General features: G+C 43.5%; 1 protein-coding gene across 17 annotated transcripts in view; it reads right to left on the reverse strand.

Moving 5' to 3' along the window:
• The window catches only part of RALY (RALY heterogeneous nuclear ribonucleoprotein), a 79952-nt gene that overhangs the window by 13550 nt on the left and 43321 nt on the right, over positions 1-23081 (reverse strand). The window contains exon 3 of one of the 17 annotated variants that reach the window (XM_027078568.1): positions 21367-21438. The exons of the other annotated variants lie outside the window; for them this stretch is intronic. The gene's annotated coding sequence lies outside the window, so the exon portion shown is untranslated. The remainder of the gene's footprint in view (positions 1-21366; positions 21439-23081) is intronic. 17 annotated transcript variants of the gene reach the window in all.

Below are 23081 nucleotides of genomic sequence, written 5' to 3' on the forward strand. Positions count from 1 at the left end.
CTTATTCCCAAGCATGGGGATGAGTGGTCACACCAGCCTGTGGCCAGACCTCTGCCCTTAGATAACCCTGGAGCCATCTGGGTGACTTTAAAGGAAAATAGCTATCAGTGATGGGGAGAAGCCAAGCAATTATACTGATCAGTACCTAGGGCCTCCTTGGTCCAGAGGCTCCTGGTTACCAGGTGGCTAGGGATGACAGAACATCTGTTAATCTCATTAAACTCTCCAGGCCCCAGCTCATTATCACTGCCCAAATGATCATTACTTGCCAGACAGGACTGATTTCCCAAGGAATGCTCTTTAGTTCTTGACCATTCCCACTCCCAAGAGAAATCCTAGTTCCCAACAACCTGAACACTGAGGGCCCCTGGAATGGGTGGAGAGTTTAAGGGGTCTAGGCTGCAGGCTCAGGAGGCTTGGCTCCGCTGCTCTTAGTCATGTGACCTGAAACAAGTCTCGTAATTTCTGAGTCTTATCAACCTATTCTGAAAATAGAAAGAATCTTTTTCCTGACTACCTTTCAAATCTGATATAAAAATCAAGTAGGCTAATTGATGTGAAAGTTCTCTGTACATCTGTAACATACTATAAATGAATAGGGGATTATACCTATTTCTATTACCCAACTCCTATCTCCTTCACTCATTCAACAAACATTTTTGAGTATTCTCCTCTGTGCTGGCACTGTGGAGGTACTGGGGAACAGTGTTTACGGGCCTTGTCCTCTACTTGTTTTTAAGAAAGCCTTCTCTCCAGGAACCTGTTTCTTGACTGTTTCCTAATAACAAAAGAATAAACATGAAATAGCAGAAACGGCTCTGCAGTCAGACAGGACTGAGTTCTAATCCCAGTCCTACCACTTATGAGACATAGCCCTGGACATGTCTCTTATCCTCACTGGGCCTCAGGTTCCTCAACTGCAAAATAGGAACTATACCAACCTCCCAGGATTAGTGACAATATTTGTAAAGTGCCCAGTATAATGGCTGAGACCAGTAGATATTTACATAAGAAACTCAAATGCCCAATGCCCTATGCAAAGAGATGAATCTAGCCTGGCAGTCTAGATCCTCCACATTCCAGCTCTAATCCTCTTTACCCAGGTTGTCTCCCAGTGCTCCAACGCTTCACCTGAGAATAAGGGAGTCAGGGGTAGGGGGCCTATGCATGCTCTCTCCCTTGTCCTACTATCTGGTACCAAACCTAAAAACTTCGTAGAGTGCCCCCTCCCCATGCCTGTCAAATCACTACTGTTTGGGACTGAGAGAGGAAAGAACACTGGTTGGGAGGAGTTCCAGGCTTTGCTGAGCCACTGACTCACCTCTCTACCACACCATGAGGTCTCTAGTCCTATACTCTAACACTAGTATCAGCATCTGTTAGGCCATGAGGGGAGACCCCAAAGCAGAAATAGAAGGTAGAGCTGGGGCCTCAGCCATCTCTTCCCACAGTGTGGTTTGAGTATATACTCTACCCTCCCTGTATCTTGCACTCTAACCCTACCCTTGATTATGGCCTTAGGCTGAGGTTTAGCATCTATGACAAGCAGCCCATATAGCTATGGAGGGAAAGGCAACAAAGGGTAGGTAGGTACAAACTTGGGCTTACAATCCCCAACAATGAGTTAGAGTTGGGGAAATACAAATGATTGTTGGCTTCTTTATTTTTGCCAGAGGTCATCCCCTCCATGCTCCAATAGGAAGACTGGTCCTGGCTTCGCTGCTGATGTACCGCATGACCATGAGTTTGGGAGCATGTGACCACGAAGGGCCCTTCCAGGGTTAACATTACCAATACTTGCTGAGCACTTACTACATGCCAGGAACTGTACTATGTCTTCTGCTATGAGGTAGGTGGTGGTATATATAGTGTCCATTTCACAAATGAGGAAACTAAGCTTAGTTGGAGCTTAGTCCTACACAAGCTAGGAAATGGCAGAGCTGGGACCAGTCTGTATGAGACAAGAGGTAGTGCTCTTAACCTTGGCCCAGAATGGCTTTGTGCTAGGCATGCACTCTACCTGCCAGGAGATCAGTTTCTAACACTTTCTGATCCTTTGGGAAAAAACTCATGGAGCCTGGCTGAGTGCATACTCTCAAGTCCAAGAGCCAATAAGAACTTGCTGTGAGCCTGGGGGATGGACTCCTCCCCCTTCCCATAACTCAAGGGGCTGGCTCCTCACAGTGATGTGGCAAGATTAGTCACTGCTTGCCGTTGGTTGATTATAGCTATTCTTTTCTGTAAATGAAGTTTAAAAGTCATCAAAGGGTTTGTCAGCTGTGACTTATGAGCCTCTTTCCCCGCAGGGAAGTCAGGCAGTGACAAATGCCCCTCTTGTTCTGCCATCCATTACAAGGCAGAAGGTGCCATGTTCCAATTACTGGAGACCCCGATGAAGTTCATGGAAAACCCTGCTCCAGGCTGCAGCCATTAGTCAGGCCTGGCAGGGCTGCCAGCAGAGCTGCCCTAGGCCCAGGCCCCACTGGCTAAGAATGGAGTAAGGGCACATTTCTGACTTTGTGAGTCAGCCCCTTCCACCCCATACTTGTGTTATCTCTGGTGGGTTTATTCTAGACACATTTAAAAAACGAGTAAAAACATGGGCATCGTGTGGGCTGTCTCAAAGTACCCAGAATCAAGACTGCTTAAGACAAACAGACATGCGGAAATAAGGTCATGCTGCCGGTAGAGTAGGTGGGGAATATGATGCTCAAGAGGGAAGAGGATAAAGTACCTATGATGTTCAGAGTAGAGACTGAAAGCACCCTTAGAGATCATCTAGTGTAATCAATTGCCTCAGTACTCAATACCCATTATATGCCAAGCCCTGTCCACCTAAATGCTGGGGAACCAAAAATGAATAAAATATAGTCCCTACCACTGAGGGTAGATGAGATCATTAAGGTTTAAATAAGTGACTTGTCCAAGGTCACAAAATAAGTTAGGATCAGTGACAGAATAAGAAAGCAGGTCTCCAGACCTCTAGTGAAGTAGAGAAAGTGGAGTGACAGGGAGCCCTCCTGCATGCCAGGCTCTTTACACAGAACATGGCATAACGGTCAAGAGCGCTAGCTCCCATTCAAATCCCACCTACACACTTATCACAGGGTTTGACTTCTGAAAAGTCCCTCAACCTATCCAAGCCTCAGAACAAAATTTATTTCAGAGTTGTGGTGAGAATTAAATAAGATAATACATGTACAATGAACAGTGGCAGGCACATATTAAGTATGCCAAAATATTACTTAACATCAATTTGAGGTAGGTATTATTAATCTTGTTTTACAGACAAGACTGAAGCTCTTTTTCACTTTGTCACACTGAGACAGTACTTCTCAAAACCACTTGCGGTGAAGAAGCAGTTTTTTGTTGTTTTGCTTTTTAAACTTCCAATCCATTACAGACAAATACATTTGTAAAATACAATTAAAATGTCAAATTACTGTAAAGGTCTCTAAGTGCTTAGTCTCAATTTCTGTACTCATCACAAACCAGCAAGTTTGCGAACTAGCATCCTATCTATTCAGTGGGCTATAATTTGAGTAGCACAGCTCTAAACCACTCTCACCCATCCCTGTCAACCTCTATAAAAAGCAAAGCAAACAAAAAATAGTTTATTTCATTTCTTTCGAGTCCTTTAACCTGATTTCTTGTAGACTTTGGTGTTAGACTATAAAAAACTATCCTAGTCTTTTTCCTTTCTTCTCAAGAAAGAGAGAAGAGGATGCAGGTCAATGATGAGTTCAAGGATTTGCCACCAAACACTTTAGGAGGTGATTTATCTTGCTCATCTGCCCTAGATCATGCTATATCCTGCAAGTCAAGATGATCCAGGCTTAATGAGGACTAACACCTTCCTGAAGCCCAGTGATCTGAAAGGAAGGCATGTGCCTGAAGAGGCTAGTACTTCTAGACCCTCTCTCCCCAGACTAGAGGACATGAGGAAACCAGCCAGGAAGGGGAAGCATGTTGTAACTCTTCTTTTTGGTATTTCTAATTTTCAGTCTTGTATCATAGCTATTTACACAGTAGTCTTCTCTCTCCCACTAGGGAGTTTATTGACAGCAAGATGGATATCAGATTCATTCTTGAATGCCACTGTACACCCAACAGTGTGACTGGCTGGGGCAGATGAGCAGCTCTTAACCAGTGTGCCAAGACATAATAATGTACCTTGAATCTTCCAGGTGCATGGATAAAATTTCATCGGTGTACATAACTTCTTTCTGTTCTAACTGAGCTAATAGGGTAGTACTATTTTTCAGCACAACCCAGAGCTGAGAGGGTCGTATGACACGGTGTCTAGAGAGGTACAACCTGCTGCTGTGAACAGGGTGCTGCCATCAAGCAGGAATCAAAGCCTAAATGTTTCCTGCCATGTGAGAGGCCATGTAATATGGTCAAGAGAGTAACCTCTGAAGCCAAATGCCTTCATTCTGCCACTGAACCAGCTGTGTGACATGACCCTCAGTAAGTGTCTTAAGTTCTTTATGCTTCAGTTACCTCACCTATAAAATGGGGGTAGTGATACATATCTCTAGGGTTGCTGGAGGATAAAACAATCTAATTCATGTTTAAAACAATGTCTGGCACATCAGAAATATGCTACTGTTATTAGTATTGTTATTGTTAGAACCCAGAAGAACTTTTTCTTGTGAGTATGAAAGGTAGTGAGTTCTACTGTAACATTAATCTAGAGCTGAACTATGATCAAGGAAAGAATACTATCATTGTGGATGCAATAAATTTTAGTATCTGGAAATGTGCCTTGAACATAAAAGGAATCATGGGAGTAGGCACTCATTAAGTGTTAAATGAATAAAGAAATGAGTATCAAGAGTAAAGCAGTCCCCAGAGAGTACAACTTGAGAAGGCGGGCGGCAAGAGGCCCCTAAGTGAAGGTTCCCAGAAAGGCCTCTTTGTACCTTGAAGACCCAGAAGGCAGGTTGTTCTCCCCTTCCAGGCAACAGGGCTGCAAGGGCTGATACTGCAAGAAACCTCTGCTGGCTCACTGTTCGGTATCTCCGATGGAACCTCCACATTCTGTGGCTACTCTATTCTGAGCAAGGCTGCAGCAGGTTGTGCCATAGTAGTGTACACGTCCCCATTTTCCTATTGGAGGAACAGAGAGGGTGGCCTAACCCCTCCCAAGACAGACCCTGCCCCAAGTTAAAATAGTAACAGGGGATTATTAGCTTTGAATTCCTGCTTGCCTGTGGAGTCCCAGGTCCTGAACCCCACTTCCACTAGCTGTGTGAACTTGGGAAGGCACTTCGCTTCTCTGAGGTTCAGGCTCCCCATCTGTGAAATGGGGATGAAAATCCCTGCCCTGCTCACTTGCAGTGCAGGTTGTTGTGAGGGTCAAAGGAGATAACATAGGGGAGTGTACTGTTACCTGAGATTGCTACAAAAATGTGGACAGGGATATTCCCTGGGATGGACAGCTCCTGCAGGTCTTCCTAGACAGAGGCACCCTGGCAGTGAGCCAGTTGGCTGGAAGTAGGCGGTAGATGGTACACAACTTGGCACTGCAGCCAAGCACTGTGCCCCTCAGGTATAAGGGCAGTTGATTAAAATCCTTTCCTGTGAAATCAGTATTTTCTTCATTACAACAATCCTTCTCCTTGAAAACACCTAATGCTACCCCTCACAGTCCCACTAAGGCTTGATCCTGCCGAAAACGTATGCACTGGCATATAAATATACATATTTAATTTCCCACATTCAGACAGGAGAAAAGAAAGCTGACCTCTGTCCAGGGTGCTGATCTAAACACAACTCAGGGCTCTAAGCATCACCCCACAGTGCTGTATGTTTGGTCCAAAGAGGACCACTGAGAATGATGCCACCGTCATAGCCACTATGTCCCTCTGGTAACAACATTAATTCAACAAATATTACTAAGCTCTGCCTCTTGAGTGAACCACTGAGCAAGTGCATCCTTGTCTCCTGTTTAAGACCCTTCAGCAGCTTCGCACCACCAAGAATCAAGTCCAACTCCTTAAACGTGGTTTACAAGCCTCTTCACTAAAGCTACCAAATTCATACACAACAATCCTCTAAGGGATTATAAGTCAACCCGCTTTACAGATGAGTAAACCCTAGTGCAGAAAGACAAAGGCAGTTGCCCAGGGTCACATAATGAGCACATTGGTATGAACTGAGTTCTTCCTGAAGGGCTAGGTATCTGACCCCAAGTATCAAACTTACAACTGCCTTTTCTTGGACTAGTCTATATGATGCAATATGGGGATGGGGCATTTATTGCTCAGGTGACCCCTTCAGGGAGCTGCTTAGATAAATGTCCCTTGCTGGAAGCTGCCAATCTGAACTCTCTCACTCCCATAGCTGCAGCATCATTGATAAACTTGGCGTAATGACCAAAATGTTCATTTGCATGTAATATAGTACACATTTGCATACCTAAGTTCAAGAGGCCCAGCCACCACGAGCATCAAATAAAAGTAAACCAATGAGGGCTTCCCTGGTGACACAGTGCTTAAGAATCCATCTGCCAGTGCAGGGAACATGGGTTCGAGCCCTGGTGTGGGAGGATTCCACATGCCACGGAGCAACTAAGCCCGTGCGCCATAACTACTGAGCTTGCACTCTAGAGCCGGCGAGTCACAACTACTGAAGCCTGTGCACCTAGAGCCCGTGCTCTGCAACAAGAAAAGCCACCGCAATGAGAAGCCCATGCACCGCAACGAAGAGTAGACCCGGCTCGGCACAATAGAGAAAGCCCGCGCACAGCAACGAAGACCCAACACAGCCAAAAATAAATTAATTAATTAAATAAATTTTAAAAAACCAAAAAAGTAAACCAATGAACCACAACAACTTAGGGGGAAAAAAAAGCCAGCCCCCAAAATAATAAGCATAACATGCCCAATACCTAATGAACTTCTAAACTAATTTATTCAACTGATCATGACAGAAGCAGCTGTGGTCTCTACGGTCTTTTCCCCCCGTCATCCTCTTAGAAAGAATTAACTAATCCTTTCTGGTCCCCTTTCCCCTCAAAAAGGACACTACACTAAACATGTTTCTATACTGCAATAGCTGGTATTAAAAAAAAAAAAAGTTTTCCCCAAACTTTAATAGATAGATTCTCAACTGCAGGAGCATGAGCTTTGGATAGAGACAGATCAGGATCAATCAATCATTTACTTACTAACTGTGTGACCTTGGACAAGTCATTAAATTCCCTGAGCTGATATTCTCTACTAGGCATACTTCCATATACTTCTTCCCTCCACACAGTGAATCATTTCCTGATTCACATACTAAAACCAAGCCCTGCTGATTTGGCCTCCTAAATATTTTTAGAATGTAGCCCTTCTTTCTCCATTCATATTACCACTCAATTCATCCTCCACACCGTCACAATATCACTACATGCCTCCTTTGCTTAAAACCAAAGTTAAAGTTTTGCTTTATTATTTCAAAATTCTTGGCCATTAATTTGGGTGTTTGTACTTGTGTGTTTATTTGGTTTTTTTTTTTTTTTCCGGTACGTGGTCCTCTCACTGTTGTGGCTTCTCCCGTTGTGGAGCACAGGCTCCGGATGCGCAGGCTCAGCGGCCATGGCTCATGGGCCTAACCGCTCCACAGCATGTGGGATCTTCCCGGACCGGGGCACGAACCCGTGTCCCCTGCATTGGCAGGCAGACTCTCAACCACTGTGCCACCAGGGAAGCCCAAGTACTTGTGTGTTTATTTTTTGAAATTACCGTAAGTAATCACCTAAACCCCAACCCCTCTATAGGACATAACTATTGTTAGCATCTTGGTATACTGCCTTCCAGTGTTTTTTCTTGTGCTATGTAATATTTGGATTACATAGTTAGATCACTGATTCAATTCTGTAACATAATTTTTTCAACTAACATTATAACATAGTATATATAACGTATCTGTCCTTATTGCTGCATAGCTTTCAATAAGCATCATTTTAAAATAATTATCATTTTTAATAACTCAGTTTCCCCATGAGTGGATTTATAATTTAGACTGGTCACAGTTTAGGTGGTCATTTAAGCTTTCTCCAATTTCTCAATATTATAAATAATAGCATCTGAGGGAAAGTTCATTCTATATATTGGATTATTTCCTTAGGACAGAGTGTCCCAGAAGTGGAATTACTGTGTCAAAATGTATGAACATTTTTATGGTTGAGACACACTCTGCCTAATTGTTGTCCAAAAGTGCTGTACCAATCTACACTGCTATCACCAATGAATGCCACTTTCATGGCAACCTCACCAGAATCATGTACTGCATTAGTACGTGTGGTGGTGGGGGGGATAGGGGGTGGGGGTAGTTAACAGGGGAAAAGCAAATCCTCATTGTTGTTTTCATGTATACATGAAAATAATAGTCTCCCACGATTGTTACACTAAGTTTTGAGTCTACAGAGTTTTTGATTGCCACGAAGTTATTGTAGGTTCTTAGAGGAATAATATGCTGAAAATTTATTTACTCATTTATCAAAAAATCATTTATTGAGTACCTGTTTCTGCCAGACACTGTACGAAGTATGGAAGTGAACAAAGTATTTACAGTCCCTGCCCCAGAGGAATTCACGGTCCACACAGTCCAGTGATGAAAACCAGAAACTATGTTTCATCCCTTTCATCTGGATAAGGGCTATGATAGGAACACGTGGGGACTCAGAGGCATGTCACTTACCAAAGGGACAGGACAGAAGGAAGAGGAGGCAGTCAGCAAGGAGTCATCAACAAGTTCTGATCTTGTCCATAGGGATAAGTTGAAGTTGACCCATACATAGATGAGAGGAAACACTTAGGAAAGAGGAAATAGCATGAGCAAAGTTGTGGAAACTGGACAGTGTTTCCACACTGAGTGAATAATAATATGTATTGCGGTTTCGCTGGAGTGTAGAGTCTAAGACTGGATGTTGCAAGAGATGATAGCAGAGAGCCTGGAAAAGGCCAGATCAGAAAGCCCTTGGGGACTGTTGAAGAGCTTGGACTTCATGGGAGCCATGACCCAGTCCTATGTCATATGCAGAAGAGAGCTCAGTAAGAAGGGCCTCAGAAGTCCCTATAGGTGTTGAGCGTCTGAACTACAGAAGCCAAACCCCGATCACAACATCCCACTGTGTCAACTTTTTTTGTCTCATATGTTAGTCTTCTCTTGCCAAGCAGTGAAGAACTTTTGGGGTATTTTTCACAGCACCTAGCACATTGCTAGGCACATGGCAGGGGCTCCAATAATGCTCATGGATCAACTAACTGGAGGTACCTCCTGCAATAATACATATACTCAAGAAACCCTTACTGCCCTGGCATAGCGCCAGCCAATCTCAGCGGGAGCTCAGTCACTGCCTCTCTTGGCAGATGTACTGCCTCAGAAAGCTACCTCCCCGCTTCTTGCTCCTTCTGCCAAATTAAAAAATGTGCCTGCGTACAAGAAACTATAAAGTATGTGATAACTAAGCAGCACATCGGGTGGCCAGCGGGGTGGCCTGAGGGTCATAAATCCTTCCCCATAGTACATTCCTCAAGCCAAGGACTCCCTCAGCTCTACTGGCAGTTTAGGAGTGCCACCACGACCCCCGCATTAAAATAAAATAGGTTTTTCCAATTGAGCACGTTAAAAGTCTCCTTTGAGTAGCTGCTGACCTTCTCTGAAGTATTACAACTTTCTACATTAATAACATCTGCTTTAATGACGACAAGGATATTAACAGGATGATTATTTCAACAATTAATATAATAGCAAGTCATTCATGCCCTGCTAGTAGTGGTATGAGCTGTGGGCAATGGGATCTGATGTGCTGCCTAAGATCCATCTGAGGAGGCAATATTAAAATGATCTGTTTCTGTGTCATCTCCCCTCCCAGATTGTGAATTCATGGATGGCAGGGACCACAATCTATTTAATATCAGCATTCCTCCTGCCTTTCAGGATAACCCTGGCCCAGAGTGGTGCTCAGGGAGTACCTGCTGAAGTGAACTCCAGGTACCACTGTCCCCACCCTCTTCCTCATTCATACTTTTTAAGAAACAAAGAAGGAGGTGGTACAGATAACGAAGCCAGGAGACTTGGGAGACAGAAAGGAGACATCTTTGCAGGAGCCCAATCCACTCCAGCCTTTAGGAAAGGCTGTTTTGTAATATAAAAAATGATCATTATGATTCATTAATTGCTTATTTTGTGGTAGATGCCTTGCTAAGTATTTTACTTCTCATTCTTACAACAACTTTTTGAGGTTAAGAATTATATCAAGGTCACAATGGCCCTGAGACTCTTAGGACAACGACTGTGGAGTCAGACTACCTGGGTTCAAATCCCCGCTCTGCCATGTATCAGCTGTATGATGCTGGGTAAATGCCTTAACTCCTCTGTGCCTTAGTTTTCTCAGTTGTAAAATGAGAATAATATTACAGTACCTTCCCCATAAGGTTGTGAAAATTCGGTAAGATAACGTATCAGCAAGTGAAGCATTCAGGAGCTTTCTAAATGAAATTATTATTACTACTGGTCCCATTTAATAGATGGCTCCAAATACCACACTCTTAACATTGCATAAGGTTAAGAGAGATTGCTTCATCAATAAAGCAGGACCAGAACCAATTTCTGATTTGGTGATGGAGGCTGGAGCCAGAACGGTTTTCAGTGCACAAAGCCACTGATGTCATAACCTTGATGAAAACTCTTCAGGATAGCCTTTGTTTTCCATCCCCCAGGAAGATACAGTCACTGTCTCCTCTGGACCCTGATATTCTCTACAGACCTCTGACACAGAAACATGTGCTGCACCTTTGTGATTTACATATCTGTCTTTCTCCATTAGACTCTGAACTCCTAGAAGGCAGAGACTCTTTTATTAATCTTTGCAATCCCAGCCTCCGGCACTGCCCTGGCAAAAAGTAGATGCAAAAGGTGAAAGAACCCTAGGTGGGCACTGTTTCAGTAAATGGTTCCCTGGTGTTCCTGACATGGCAGCTCCTTAAAAGTGAACTGTATATTTGAAGTTCATGGGAAGAACCCAAGTTCCTCATCCATCAGTAGGGCAGAAGGACAGGCAAAACAGTGATGAGAGAGACAACAAAGGAGGATCAAAGCGAGAAGCTGGGGACCAGTGGTGTCTTTGTTCAGTAGACTCCAAGGAGCAGAGGCTCAAGAGAGGCTGAATCTTTAGCCCAGAAACTGCTGAATCTAAGCTTTCTGTGGTGGGGAAGATGTACAAGGTCCTCACCAAGCAGAGAGCAACAAAGGCTAGAAACTGCCATCCTCGTTGGAAATCAACACAGCAAGGGAGACCCAGTCTACTCTCGGAATTATCTGGTGACCCTGAGATGAGCCCAACCACTGGGCCCAACCATGCTGGTTTAAAGGAAAAAACACTGGGCAAAGAGTTCGAAGACTTGAGTTCAGTCCTGGAAATGTACCAATTTTTCAATTAATAAATACTTGAGGATCTACTATACGTCAGGATTGCACTAGGCACCTGTAATACAACAATGAACATATCACTAATCTGCTGTCAGCCCCTGGAAAAGTCACTACCCCTTCTCTGAGCCTCAGTGTCCTCATAACGACACGTGGAAGATAACCTCTAGGTCATAGGATTGTTTTGTGTATCAGATGTGTTCTGGAAAGTTTACTGTACAACTTTGCAAAGGTAAATGCTGTATTTTTTACTAGAGCTAAACTAGAAGGCTTAGTAAAAGCAAGGACAGCCCCCCAAATAAATGCCAAGGACAACTACCTCTGCCAGGTCTGGATAGAAACCAGCGGCACATTCCTAACCACTGAATTCCATGTAAGATGGTGATGGAAAAGCAGAAATCTGACACGTTCTCTTCAAATTCCTCTCAGGATCTTTCCCATAGTTACTGGTATCAGTGTTCATCACTGGAAACTGCACTATGGGGCCTCTTGGATGAACCCCCTGGATGCAACTGAAACTTCTTAAAAGAAGAACAGACTTAAAACTTTGTGGGTTAGAGGCACCTTTCCAGACACTGAGCTAAAATTACCTGACCCCTGGTCTTTCAACTGTTTGGAAACATTTGGTGGCCACTAAGCCTGTTGTTTCCTCATTTTCCTGCTTACTGGCACAAACACAACAAAACAGAAAGCTTGATGCTCTAACAATGCTCTCTGATTAGTGGTTTGCAGAATCCTCTGTAATTTTATGATTTGCCGGCTAGAAGAGTAAGAACAATGGAGTGGAAATAGTGGTGTGGCCCAAGGGGCAGTCAAGCACCCTGAACTTTAGACTTTGTTCTACTGTGGACTGGCTCTGTAAACTTGATTACAGACCTTAATTGCCTCATCCAAAAAATGGAGGAACTGAACCATATCAGTGTTGCATGAACTCTTCCATGAAAAACCAGTGTTCCTCAAGATGTTAATGAGAGTTCCTCAGAAAAGGGGCTCCAAGATCAAATAAAAACAGGAAACTTGTCATACTCCATGCCTTCCTCCCCACCCTCCCCAGTCACATGCACACTAAGGCTCTAAGAAGTCAACAATAAAGAAATGTACTTTGCATTATTCAGTCTGATTTTTCCTAGATTATTAACGTCTCTTCTGAGGAAGACACATTGGAATAGATCTCTCGGGTCCCTGGTCAGCTCTAACCCGCTGTGATTTGTATCAGAAGTACTTAACCAGTGCCTGGAGCATCCCTGTTTCCCACTAACCCAGTGAGGCACTTAAATGATACTCTGGCTTACAGAATTTCATTTCATGTAGTTCACTTCACTGTAGTGAGAGTACTAATTTTTTTGTGTGACATCTTTACTGGAGTATAATTGTTCTACAATGGTGTATTAGTTTCTGCTTTATAACAAAGTGAATCAGCCATACATATACATATATCCCTATATCCCCTCCCTCTTGCGTCTCCCTCCCACCTGCCCTATCCCACCCCTCTAGGTGGTCACAAAGCACCGAGCTGATCTCCCTGTGCTATGTGGCTGCTTCCCACTAGCTATCTATTTTACATTTGGTAGTGTATATATGTCAATGCTACTCTCTCACTTCGTCCCAGCTTACCCTTCCCCTTCCCCGTGTCCTCATGTCCATTCTCTACATCTGTGTCTTTATTCCTGTCCTGCCCCTAGCCTCTTCAGAACCATTGTTTTTAGATTCCATATATATGTTAGCATACGGTATTTTTCTCTTTCTGACTTACTTCAGTCTGTATGACAGACTCTAGGTCCATCTGCCTCACTACAAATAACTCAATTTCATTTATTTTTATGGCTGTGTAATATTCCATCGTATATATGTGCCACATCTTCTTTATCCATTCATCTGTCAATGGACACTTAGGTTGTGTCCATGTCCTGGCTATTGTAAATAGAGCTGCAATGAACATTGTGGTACATGACTCTTTGAATTATGGTTTTCTCAGGGTATATGCCCAGTACGGGATTGCTGGATCGTATGGTAGTTCTATTATTTTTTTTAAATTTTATTTATTTTTGGCTGCGTTGGGTTTTCGTTGTTGCACATGGACTTTTCTCTAGTTGCGGTGAGCGGGGGGCTACTCTTAGTTACGGTGCATGGGCTTCTCATTGCAGTGGCTTCTCTTGTTGCGGAGCATGGGCTCTAGGCGCACGGGCTTCAGTAGTTGCCGCACATGGGCTCGTAGCTGTGGCACATGGGCTTAGTTGCTCCGTGGCATGTAGGAGCTTCCTGGACCAGGGATCGAACCCGTGTCCCCTGCACTGGCAGGCGGATTCTTAACCACTTCACCACCAGGGAAGTCCCTATTTTTAGTTTTTTAAGGAACCTCCACACTGTTCTCCATAGTGGCTGTATCAATTTACATTCCCACCAACAGTGCAAGAGGGTTCCCTTTTCTCCACACCCTCTCCAGCATTTATTGTTTGTAGACTTTTTGATGATGGCCATTCTCACTGGTGTGAGGTGATGCCTCATTGTGGTTTTGATTTGCATTTCTCTGATGATTAGTGCTGTTGAGCATCCTTTCATGTGTTCGTTGGCAATCTGTATATCTTCTTTGGAGAAATGTCTATTTAGGTCTTCTGCCCATTTTTGGATTGGGTTGTTTGTTTTTTTTTTTTTGATATTGAGCTGCATGAGCTGCTTGTAAATTTTGGAGGTTAATTCTTCATCAGCTGCTTCGTTTGCAAATATTTTCTCCCATTCTGAGGGTGAGAGTCAGAATACAAGACACTTAAAACACTAAGATGGGAAACCTGCAGTTACCAAGCTCCTAATACTTGTTCCATACTGTGCTCACATTTGTCCATACATTATATTATTTAATGCTTAGACAACCGTAAGAGATAGTTATCCTTTTATTACAGAGAAGAAAACTGAGGCTTGAAGAGGCTAAGTAACTTGCCCAAGGTCATTCAGCTAGAATATGATGAGCACCAGATTTCAAACCTAGGACTACCTGTCTCCCAATTTTTGGTTCTGTTTGGGGCTCTGCCACCATAATTACCAGAAGATCGATCACTAACCTTCTTCCCTAACCTTCCCTGGTCTCAACTGCCAAGTGGGAATAGTAATCCTTGCACTGCTGCCCTCAGAGTTGCCTTAAGACTCAAAGGCAATAATAGGTATGAAAGGGCTCTGTAATATATAAAGATATGAATATAAGGGGCACTTGAAATATTGTGAACAAATGTTGGTATTTCCTTTCATGAGTTTTTAAGGTACTTGAGGTTCTTGTAGGCGTCCCATGAAGCCAACTGTCCTTATCCCAGTCACCCCACCTCTCCGCCCCGCTCCAAAATAGTGTTCCTTAGAATTTTCCAGTTAGGATTTTGGATAAACAGAAAACACATCAACTTCCCAGTATTGAGTACTCTTTAGGCTAACTGTCAGAGTCACACTAAGCAGCCAATCTGCTTAAGGAGTCACAAGTAAAAACAGCAGTGAGGGTAGGAGTGTTGGGAGGCCTGTAGATATAGGAGACTCCTTAAATAGTGGAACATACCTGGGAAATAGGTCCAAAGGGTCATTTGGGACAGCAGATCATAGAAGCCTTTGTATAAAATCTATCCAGAAGATCAATAAGTATGTTGTGTATGGGAGTAGGAGGGGGCAGGGTTGGCCAGCTTCAATTTGTTCTGGGATGGACAACACCTTGGCAGGGCCCTGACCGTAGAAACAGTAGTAGATGAGTAGGGCTCTCAACTCATTCTCTAGCCCAGCCTGGGATCACACCCTCATGATCCACACTGCTGTGGCCATCTGCTCCCTTCAGCTTCTGACAGAGTAAGGCCAAAAACAATAGCAAAGCATTCTTGGAACCAGGCCCTGGTCAGGGACAGATAAATAAATAGCAAAGTCCTTGCTCGTAGAGAGGAAGGCACTGCACCAACATAGTTTGAGTCTAACCAGAGGTTCTCTTGTAAAACAAAGCCTCTGGCTCATGGGGTATATTCAGGAATTGTGTGAACTGAATGAATCAAAGGAGCATTCTTCTATGACTTAAGAGCACCTGTGGTGTCAGGAGCCCTGGATTCCAGTCCTCATTCTGGCATGAATATAATTCAGTGAATCTGGGCAAATTACTTAACTTCTGTGGACCTCAGTTTACCAACATGTAAAGCAGGCTCTGTCTACCCCACAAGTTGCTATTTGTAGCCAGTGACATAATAGTTGAGACATCTACTCTGTAAATGGCATGAGATGGAATAGTGGGAGCTGACAGAGCATTGGGACACATGGTCTTAAAAGTTCAGAGCCCAGTCTGGGGAAGACTTGAAATAAGCTCCTTTTCTTTCTCCCCACGCAATTTAAGTCTGCTTTTCTCACACTGAAGTCATTCTTTGCATTTCTATTGAAGGGAGAGGGAAATGTGCCACTCAAGTATGGAACAGAAAGGCTGCCATCTTTCTACCTTCCACAGTTTGTTCAGATTCACTGTACTGCAAAAGAGAGCAAAAGATTTGGATTTCTAATCCTAGCCTTTGTTAATCAAAAGCTGTAAAACCATAAACAAGCCTCAACCTCTCTCAGCCTTAGTTTCCTCATCTGTAAATTGGTGGAAGATTTCCTAAGTCATAAGATTATAGTTAAAATTCAATTAATTAATGATGAAAGAGTGTTTTGTAACCCACAAAATGCCACACAAACATCAGTCATTACAGAGCTGTCTTCCCATCAGCTCATGAGCTACACAGGACAGCGGTTATCACTAAATTGACAGGTGAGATAATCGAAGCCCAGAGAAAATACTGATGGTAACACACAGCTCAACTCTGACTTCCTCCAACAAAGGTAATTATTCCTTTTATTTGTTATAGGAGTTATTTATTAGTTTGTTAGCCTCATTAAACTAACAGATCTCTGGGGGACAGAGCTACATATATTTTATGCATTTTTGTACCTCAATGCCCAGCACTGGCACACCAGAAAGATGCTAAAGAAATAATGGCAGTAGAAACACATCCAGGACTCCTAATCCCAGGTATAGAGATCTTATAACAGGAAGTGGCCCAAACCTCATAGACTGACTCATCATAACTTATCTCTTCCTCAATTCCTCCACCCTAGCAAGACTTTCCATTACTAGAGAGAGTCTCTAAGCCTTTGTAGGTGCTGATCCCTTAGCCTTGAACATTCCTCATATGCTTCTTTGCTGAGCTAATTCCTATTCACCCCTCAGACCTGGAGGCCTTTCTAATCTCCCCTAATACTGGGTCAGGTATTCCCTCTCCACCGCCCCCCCTCCATGTCTGTTTTATCATAGAATCCTAGCACACAGCATGTGTCAAAAGTATCTGTTGATGGTTGAATGACTGAAATAGTGGATCTAGAAATCCAAAGGAGATTCTTGGCCTGGAAGTCAGGAGGGCTGACTGTTTCTAATTCTAGCTCCACCACTGCTGTGCTCAGTGATCTCGGGCAAGCCCCAGTCCTTCCTGGACCATCCATAAATGAGCTATCATCTATGAATGAACTCAAAAGCACCGACAATATATGAGACTTAGACTCATGCTAAGTCCTAAGGGTGAGGAACTTCTGAAGCCAGCTGTGTGCTCCAGAGGATGGGAGGTCCAATATCCTCACCCCAAGAGCAGCACCAGGTACATGGAACTATGCTGTCAGCAGCCTCCCAGCCTGTTGGTTTACTTAATTTCTCCTGATGAAGTGCCAAGAATAAATCGTAGGTGAGCAGCAGAACACGTTAATGAGACCAGAGCCTAATGAATCTTTTCCTTCCTGTGTCAATTAGAATTTCAAAGCTAGGATCCCCAAGGACCAATTTATTAGGAACAGAGAGAAGCCTTTTGTTCATCAGCTGCTGCCTGAGCTACTTTCCCTGGTCCTGTATGTCTGCTATGTAACAATCTTGCTTACTCAGATATGCCACCTGGTGAGACAGACAATACTTCTGGGCTCTGAACTTGAGGAAGGAGAGAAGGGGTCTAGGGTGTTTCTGGGGGTGAGTGGGGAGGTGGTTAAGAGAATCAGAGTAGCCCTGACTTGAATGCCACCTCCCAAGGATACTGGTCTTCAAAGAGCTAATAGCAGCAGATCAACTTGCCATTCACCCAACTAAGTAGCAGGTATTGTGTGACACCTATTTGCCTAAGGTATTTTGAATCCTCCCAACAACCCCCAAAGTAGGTATCAACAGCACTATTTTTTTTTTTCGGCCGCACGGCGAGGCTTGCAGGATGGGCTCTCAGTTCCCCGGCCAGGGATTGAACCCAGGCCGCGGCAGTGAAAGCCTGGAATCCTAACCACTAGGCCACCAGGGAACTCCCTCAACAGCACTATTTTACAGACAGAGAAACTGTGGCTCTGAGAGACAAAGTAAGAATTTTAAGGAACTAAGGAACTAGTTGAGGAACTAGCTGAAGAACACAACCAGCAGTTGGTAGACAGGGATTTGAACTCACAATCTGAACTTGCAATTCCAGAGACTGGGCTCTTTCTATGAAACCACAGCAACCTTGCCCCAGGGCTGGCAGGGCCAGCAGCTGATGTCCTGAATGGCAGAGATGGCCTGTGGGCAGCCGTGGCCATGTTGGACACTTGCCACCAACACGCTGTCTTTTGCCCAGGCATAAGCAAGAGTGCCTGTGTATTGCTGGTCCTTCCATTCAATGACGTTGGCAATCTCACCCCGAGAACATAATCCAAGTAGAGTCACCATTGACATTACCCCCAGACTCCTCCCCCAGAAATCTTTTGATTTATGACGAGTTGCCAATCCTTGATCTAATAGCTCCCGGGTGCCTAGTTCTCTTGGCTCCCATACTGTCCTCTCCAAGTCACACAGGGCCAGCCCAGTTGCCACTGCAATGTCATCAACAGAGGCAAATTCCAAGGTGAGAAGGTAAGCAAGTCAGGTTTCCAAATGGCTATGAAAAGGAATTTTAGGACTCTGGTGGGAAAAATGCTTAAGAGTGAGGTCAAGAGGTTTGTCCAAATTTACAGAACTAGAAAATAGCAAGAACCGGAACACAGGCATATATTGAATCCTAACCTGGCATCTATCTACCAAGAGCAGGAATAATAAATACAGAAAAAATGAGATCAGTGGTTTAAAATTTTTTTAAGCTTTTAATTTTGAGATAATTATAGATTCACATGCAGTAATAAATACTTTTTTGGGGGGTGGGGGGTGCTGTGCCTCATGGCTTGCAGGGTCTTAGTTCCCCAACCAGTGACTGAACCCAGGTCCTCGGCAGTGAAAGCTCGGAGTCCTAACTGCTGGATCGCCAAGGAATTTCCCAATAAATACTTTTTTAAAGCACTTAGCACAGTGTCTGGCACATAGAAACCCACCCAAGAAGTGTTGGCTATTAGATAATTAGGAAAAAGGGAGAGGGCATTCAGGATGGGCTTTTGAGGAAGAATTACTAAGTTTCTCTTTACAGAATGCTGAGGTATACCCATATAACACTTTAAATAATCTTTCCAATGATCCCATCAAGCAGGTATTAACATCCCCATTTTACAGATGAGAAAACTGCTCTCAGAAGTCAACTAACTTATCCAAGATTACTTTGTCCCAGTACATGCCAAAGCTGGGATTCAAATCCAGATATATCCAATTCCAAACGCTATGCTCTTTCTACATTTGCTTCTCTCAAGATAATATGGGCTGGGCTTAAAAGACAAGCCTGGATGTAGACTGGAAGTTAAGAGCAGGCTGCCGGTTAAGTAGGGGGGATAGCATGAACTAAGATGCGAAATTTAGCAACATACTGTCTTTGCAAAGAGTGGTAGTTCAAAGACATTGGCCAGAATAAAACAGTAAACTCACATGACAAAGACAAAATAAAAAGCTAAGGAGCAGATGGCAGAGGGTCACTGAATGCTAGCTGTTCTTGCCAACTATGTGGATCACAACTTGACTCCCCTTTGCTGGACACTAAAGAAAGAGAGGTAGCATGCCAAAACTGAAGAGCCATAGACTGGGAGGCAAAGGAAATCAAGTTCTACCACTAACTAGTTAAGTGGCCTTGGGCAAGTCACTCATCCTTTCTGGGTTTCTAATACCAGAGGATCAAACTAAAAGATGTCCAGGGACCTCTCTAACTTTGACCTTCCAGGAATCACTCTATTACCAGGTCATGTGTACAAATGTGAGTCTGGGAAATGCTAATGCTGTGATTAAACAAAGAAGCCTGAAATGAAACACAGTAACGGTATGATAGGAACCTTGGGTACAGGGATAGAGAAAGAGAGCTAAGTGAGGGAGAGGAGAATAAAGAAATTAAATGGGATCCAAGTTAATCTTGGATAAAAGCCAGAAGACAGCAGGCAGGCAAGGGAAGGGAGACTGAACCAGGAGAGTTACCAATCCTGGCCTTCCTACTAACTTGCTATGTGGCCCTGGCTATTAGCCTCATTTTCCCATTGGCCAAATGCAGGGTCCTATATGTTCTGGCCTCAGCTGTCCCCTCTCCCCTCTCTCTTCTTCTCTTTGGTGCTGTTCCAACCACACTCTCTGCCTCCTAGTTTCTCTACAAACATGCTCTTATCTTGGGGCCTAGCCTGCATATCTTCACACATATGAAATAATCTAATAATTAATGATTTACTCGTTTTCTGTCTCCCCCACTGAAACAAGTTCCATGAAGGCAGTCTTTGTTTTGTTAACTACCATATCTCAGCTACAGGAATAGTATCAGGCATTTGTTGAATGGACCCCTAAGGTCCCTTCCAATTCTGGCATGCTATGATTAACTTATGGGCTTATGGAACTGGTGAAAATCTCAGAAGTTCAAAGTTCAAGCCTGGGTGAACTTAGGTTTAACCTGTCCTTTTGGCTCCAATTTTTGATATTTGCTTTGCCTCAGAGGGTCTTCAAAAATCATCTCCAAATGTAACAATCACATCCTAACACACAACTACACACATGCACAAATAGACAACTATATACCACTTAATTCAAGAATTATTATCATATGCTAGATGTGAAACACAGTATTTCCTTAACCTGGAAAATGAGGCCTTATGCAGTTTAGCCCCAACTTACTTTGATAACTTTAACCCTAACCATACTCCATTCCTGAAATCCTATGCTCTGGCTACAACGGACTGTTTACTCTCTCTGAGACACACATGTGAGCTTCTGTGCCTTTGCCCTCATTGGTCTCTTTGCTTGGAAGCTACAGACTCCCCTTCTCAACTGCCAAATACTTCATCTTTCACGACTGTCAAATGTCTCACCTTTGAAGTCCAACTCAAATATCACCTCTTTTGTGAAGCCTTCCTTGATCTCTCAGGCAGTTAGTGTCCCCCCCCTCCTCCAAGTTCCCAAAGCACTCCACATGCTTCCATTATAGTGCTCATCACTGCCACCTACTTACTTTATCTACCTCTTCTCCTTGATCAGTTATGGGCTCCAAAGGCCTTGACCATGTGTTTGCCTTCTCCTTATCCCTAAGGACCTACCTCTGTGCCTGGCACAAATGTTTATCATATTGGATGTCAACATGGCACCACAACTAATAACACTTCTTAACCTTCACTGGCACACTTGATCAGATAGTTCTTCCAACCAAAAGTTGGTTTCCCTCATACTTCTACCCACTAATATGAACTCCTACGGGACTGGAGAAGAAGCTGGAAAGAAAGAGGAGAAATAGTATTTGCAGAGCCTTGAATGTCATGCTAAGGACACTGGATTTTATTCTAGAGGTTTTATGAGCAAGAAAGTGATAGGAATAAGATCTATATCTTAAAACCTATGGAGAGAAAAAGGGGGTTATATTTCAGGGTCAAAGACTGGAGATGGGGAGACAGGCTAGTTGACAATGAAAAAGTCTCAGTGAGAGAGGATTAAGATCTGGCCTTGGATGGTAGCACTGGGGATAAGAAGATGGGCAAAACATTTCAGAGACAAAACCACATAATGAAAGCAGTTGCCTACTTTACCTGAGTGAAACTCTGCTCAGAACAAACTTCCTCCAGGTGGAACTTTGTGACCTCTTTGCATCCAAGATGGCCCTGAGGGTAACCAGAGCAGGGAAAAAGCCTCCATGACTAGGTGAAGGGGAAGAAGCAAGTCTAGGATTAGCAAAGACCAAGCTCCAAGCCAGTGAGTAGGGCTGTAGGAGACAGCTCAACGTCCTGCTAATAGCTGCTACCTGCAGAAGTTTCTGCAAAGAAGTCGGGTTTGTGCCCTGAGCAGAAAGATGCCCTCCTGACTTGGAGAGCTCTAGCCAGCTTTAATACCAGAGACTCTGATGATTTTCAGCGGTGCTTTGTTAAGGAAAATTATCCAAAAACTGGAAGTAAGGGAAAAAGATAACTGTGTGAACTTTTAAAGTCATGTTAGGACATTTTTTTTAGTATGTATCTGAGAGTCATCTGATACTCTTGGAGAATGGAATTTTGTTTGACTTACTGTTCACAAACAGTTAGGGCCCAAATATTTTAAAACTCTGCAAAGTTAGAGATTAACATATAGCAAACTGAGAAGTAGAAAAGATAACATGAAATGTTACATTTTTATTAGAACATTTATCAATTTTGGATCTAATTTAGCAATCTCATTTCAGCAATCCTTTTTCCACTAAGAACATAAATCCAGTTTCTCAGCTATTCTCTTTCTGCTGGTTCCCACACTGAGTTAAACAAAACTTGACACATGCTCACATGGATGAGAATTACGCCCTGACATAGTACACACATCCACAGGCCTGCCTACCTACCTCACAGGAACCAGATGCCAGGAGGCAAAAGAAGTCTGACATCCAGGCACAGGATTTAGTGAAGTGAAACAGGTGGTCACTTATGAAATGACATAAAGCTCAGTGTAGCAGAAAGGGCACAAAGCTGAGAGTCAGACCTGCCACTAATTTATTGTGTGACCTTGGGCCTATTACTTACTGCCCCTTGCTGGGCCTCAATTTCACAATTATAAAACGGGTAAGTTGATCTAGGTCAGTGTTGTTTTATAAACTGTGTTCCTGGCAACTATGCAGGTTTAAGGCAGATGCCTCACAGCCTGTCTTTGATAAGGGGGAGGCTAGACTGGTGGACTCTGGGCCCACCACTGCCAATTCTAACGAGCAGCTCTGTTTGAGATGTTGAGTTATATGTTTAAATAAAGGGCTCCTCCATAAACTTGATAACTGTTAGTTAAGATCTCTTCCCACTCTGACATCCTAAAATTCCATCATTTTATGGCAAATGATCCTGGGGACAATACAGAGCCAAAAATATCTCCTCTTACCCTATACTTAAAAACATATCATTAGAAGAGGGTCTCATTAAGAAGGCCCTAGCAGTTGAGTAGGAAGGGGTGAGGAAGGGGACAAGTGGGCAGAGGAGGGCTCAGAAAAGGGCAGAGACTAAAGGCCTGTCCCTTTTGCAAATGAAGATTGAGTGGAACCCAAGGCCAAGGACAGAACCCTTTCAGGGAGGGCTTAGATTCACTGGCCTTATCAAGGCTAAGGAGTTGGACTCTAGCCGCTGACTCTGCCACATAAAGGCAGATGCCTTCAGTTTCCTTAGACTAAAATCTCTACAAGTAACGTACTTTGTAAACTGAAAAATGATTACAGATTTGAAGACCTATTAGAGCAATCTTATTCTTAAATCTTTTATATTATTCTCTTCTCCTGCCAGGTCCCTGAAGGAGGCTC

This window comes from Aethalodelphis obliquidens, unplaced genomic scaffold (assembly GCF_003676395.1).
Source record: "Aethalodelphis obliquidens isolate GAN/ISIS:26980383/991018 unplaced genomic scaffold, ASM367639v1 scaffold42, whole genome shotgun sequence".
NCBI classification, from domain to species: domain Eukaryota; kingdom Metazoa; phylum Chordata; class Mammalia; order Artiodactyla; family Delphinidae; genus Aethalodelphis; species Aethalodelphis obliquidens.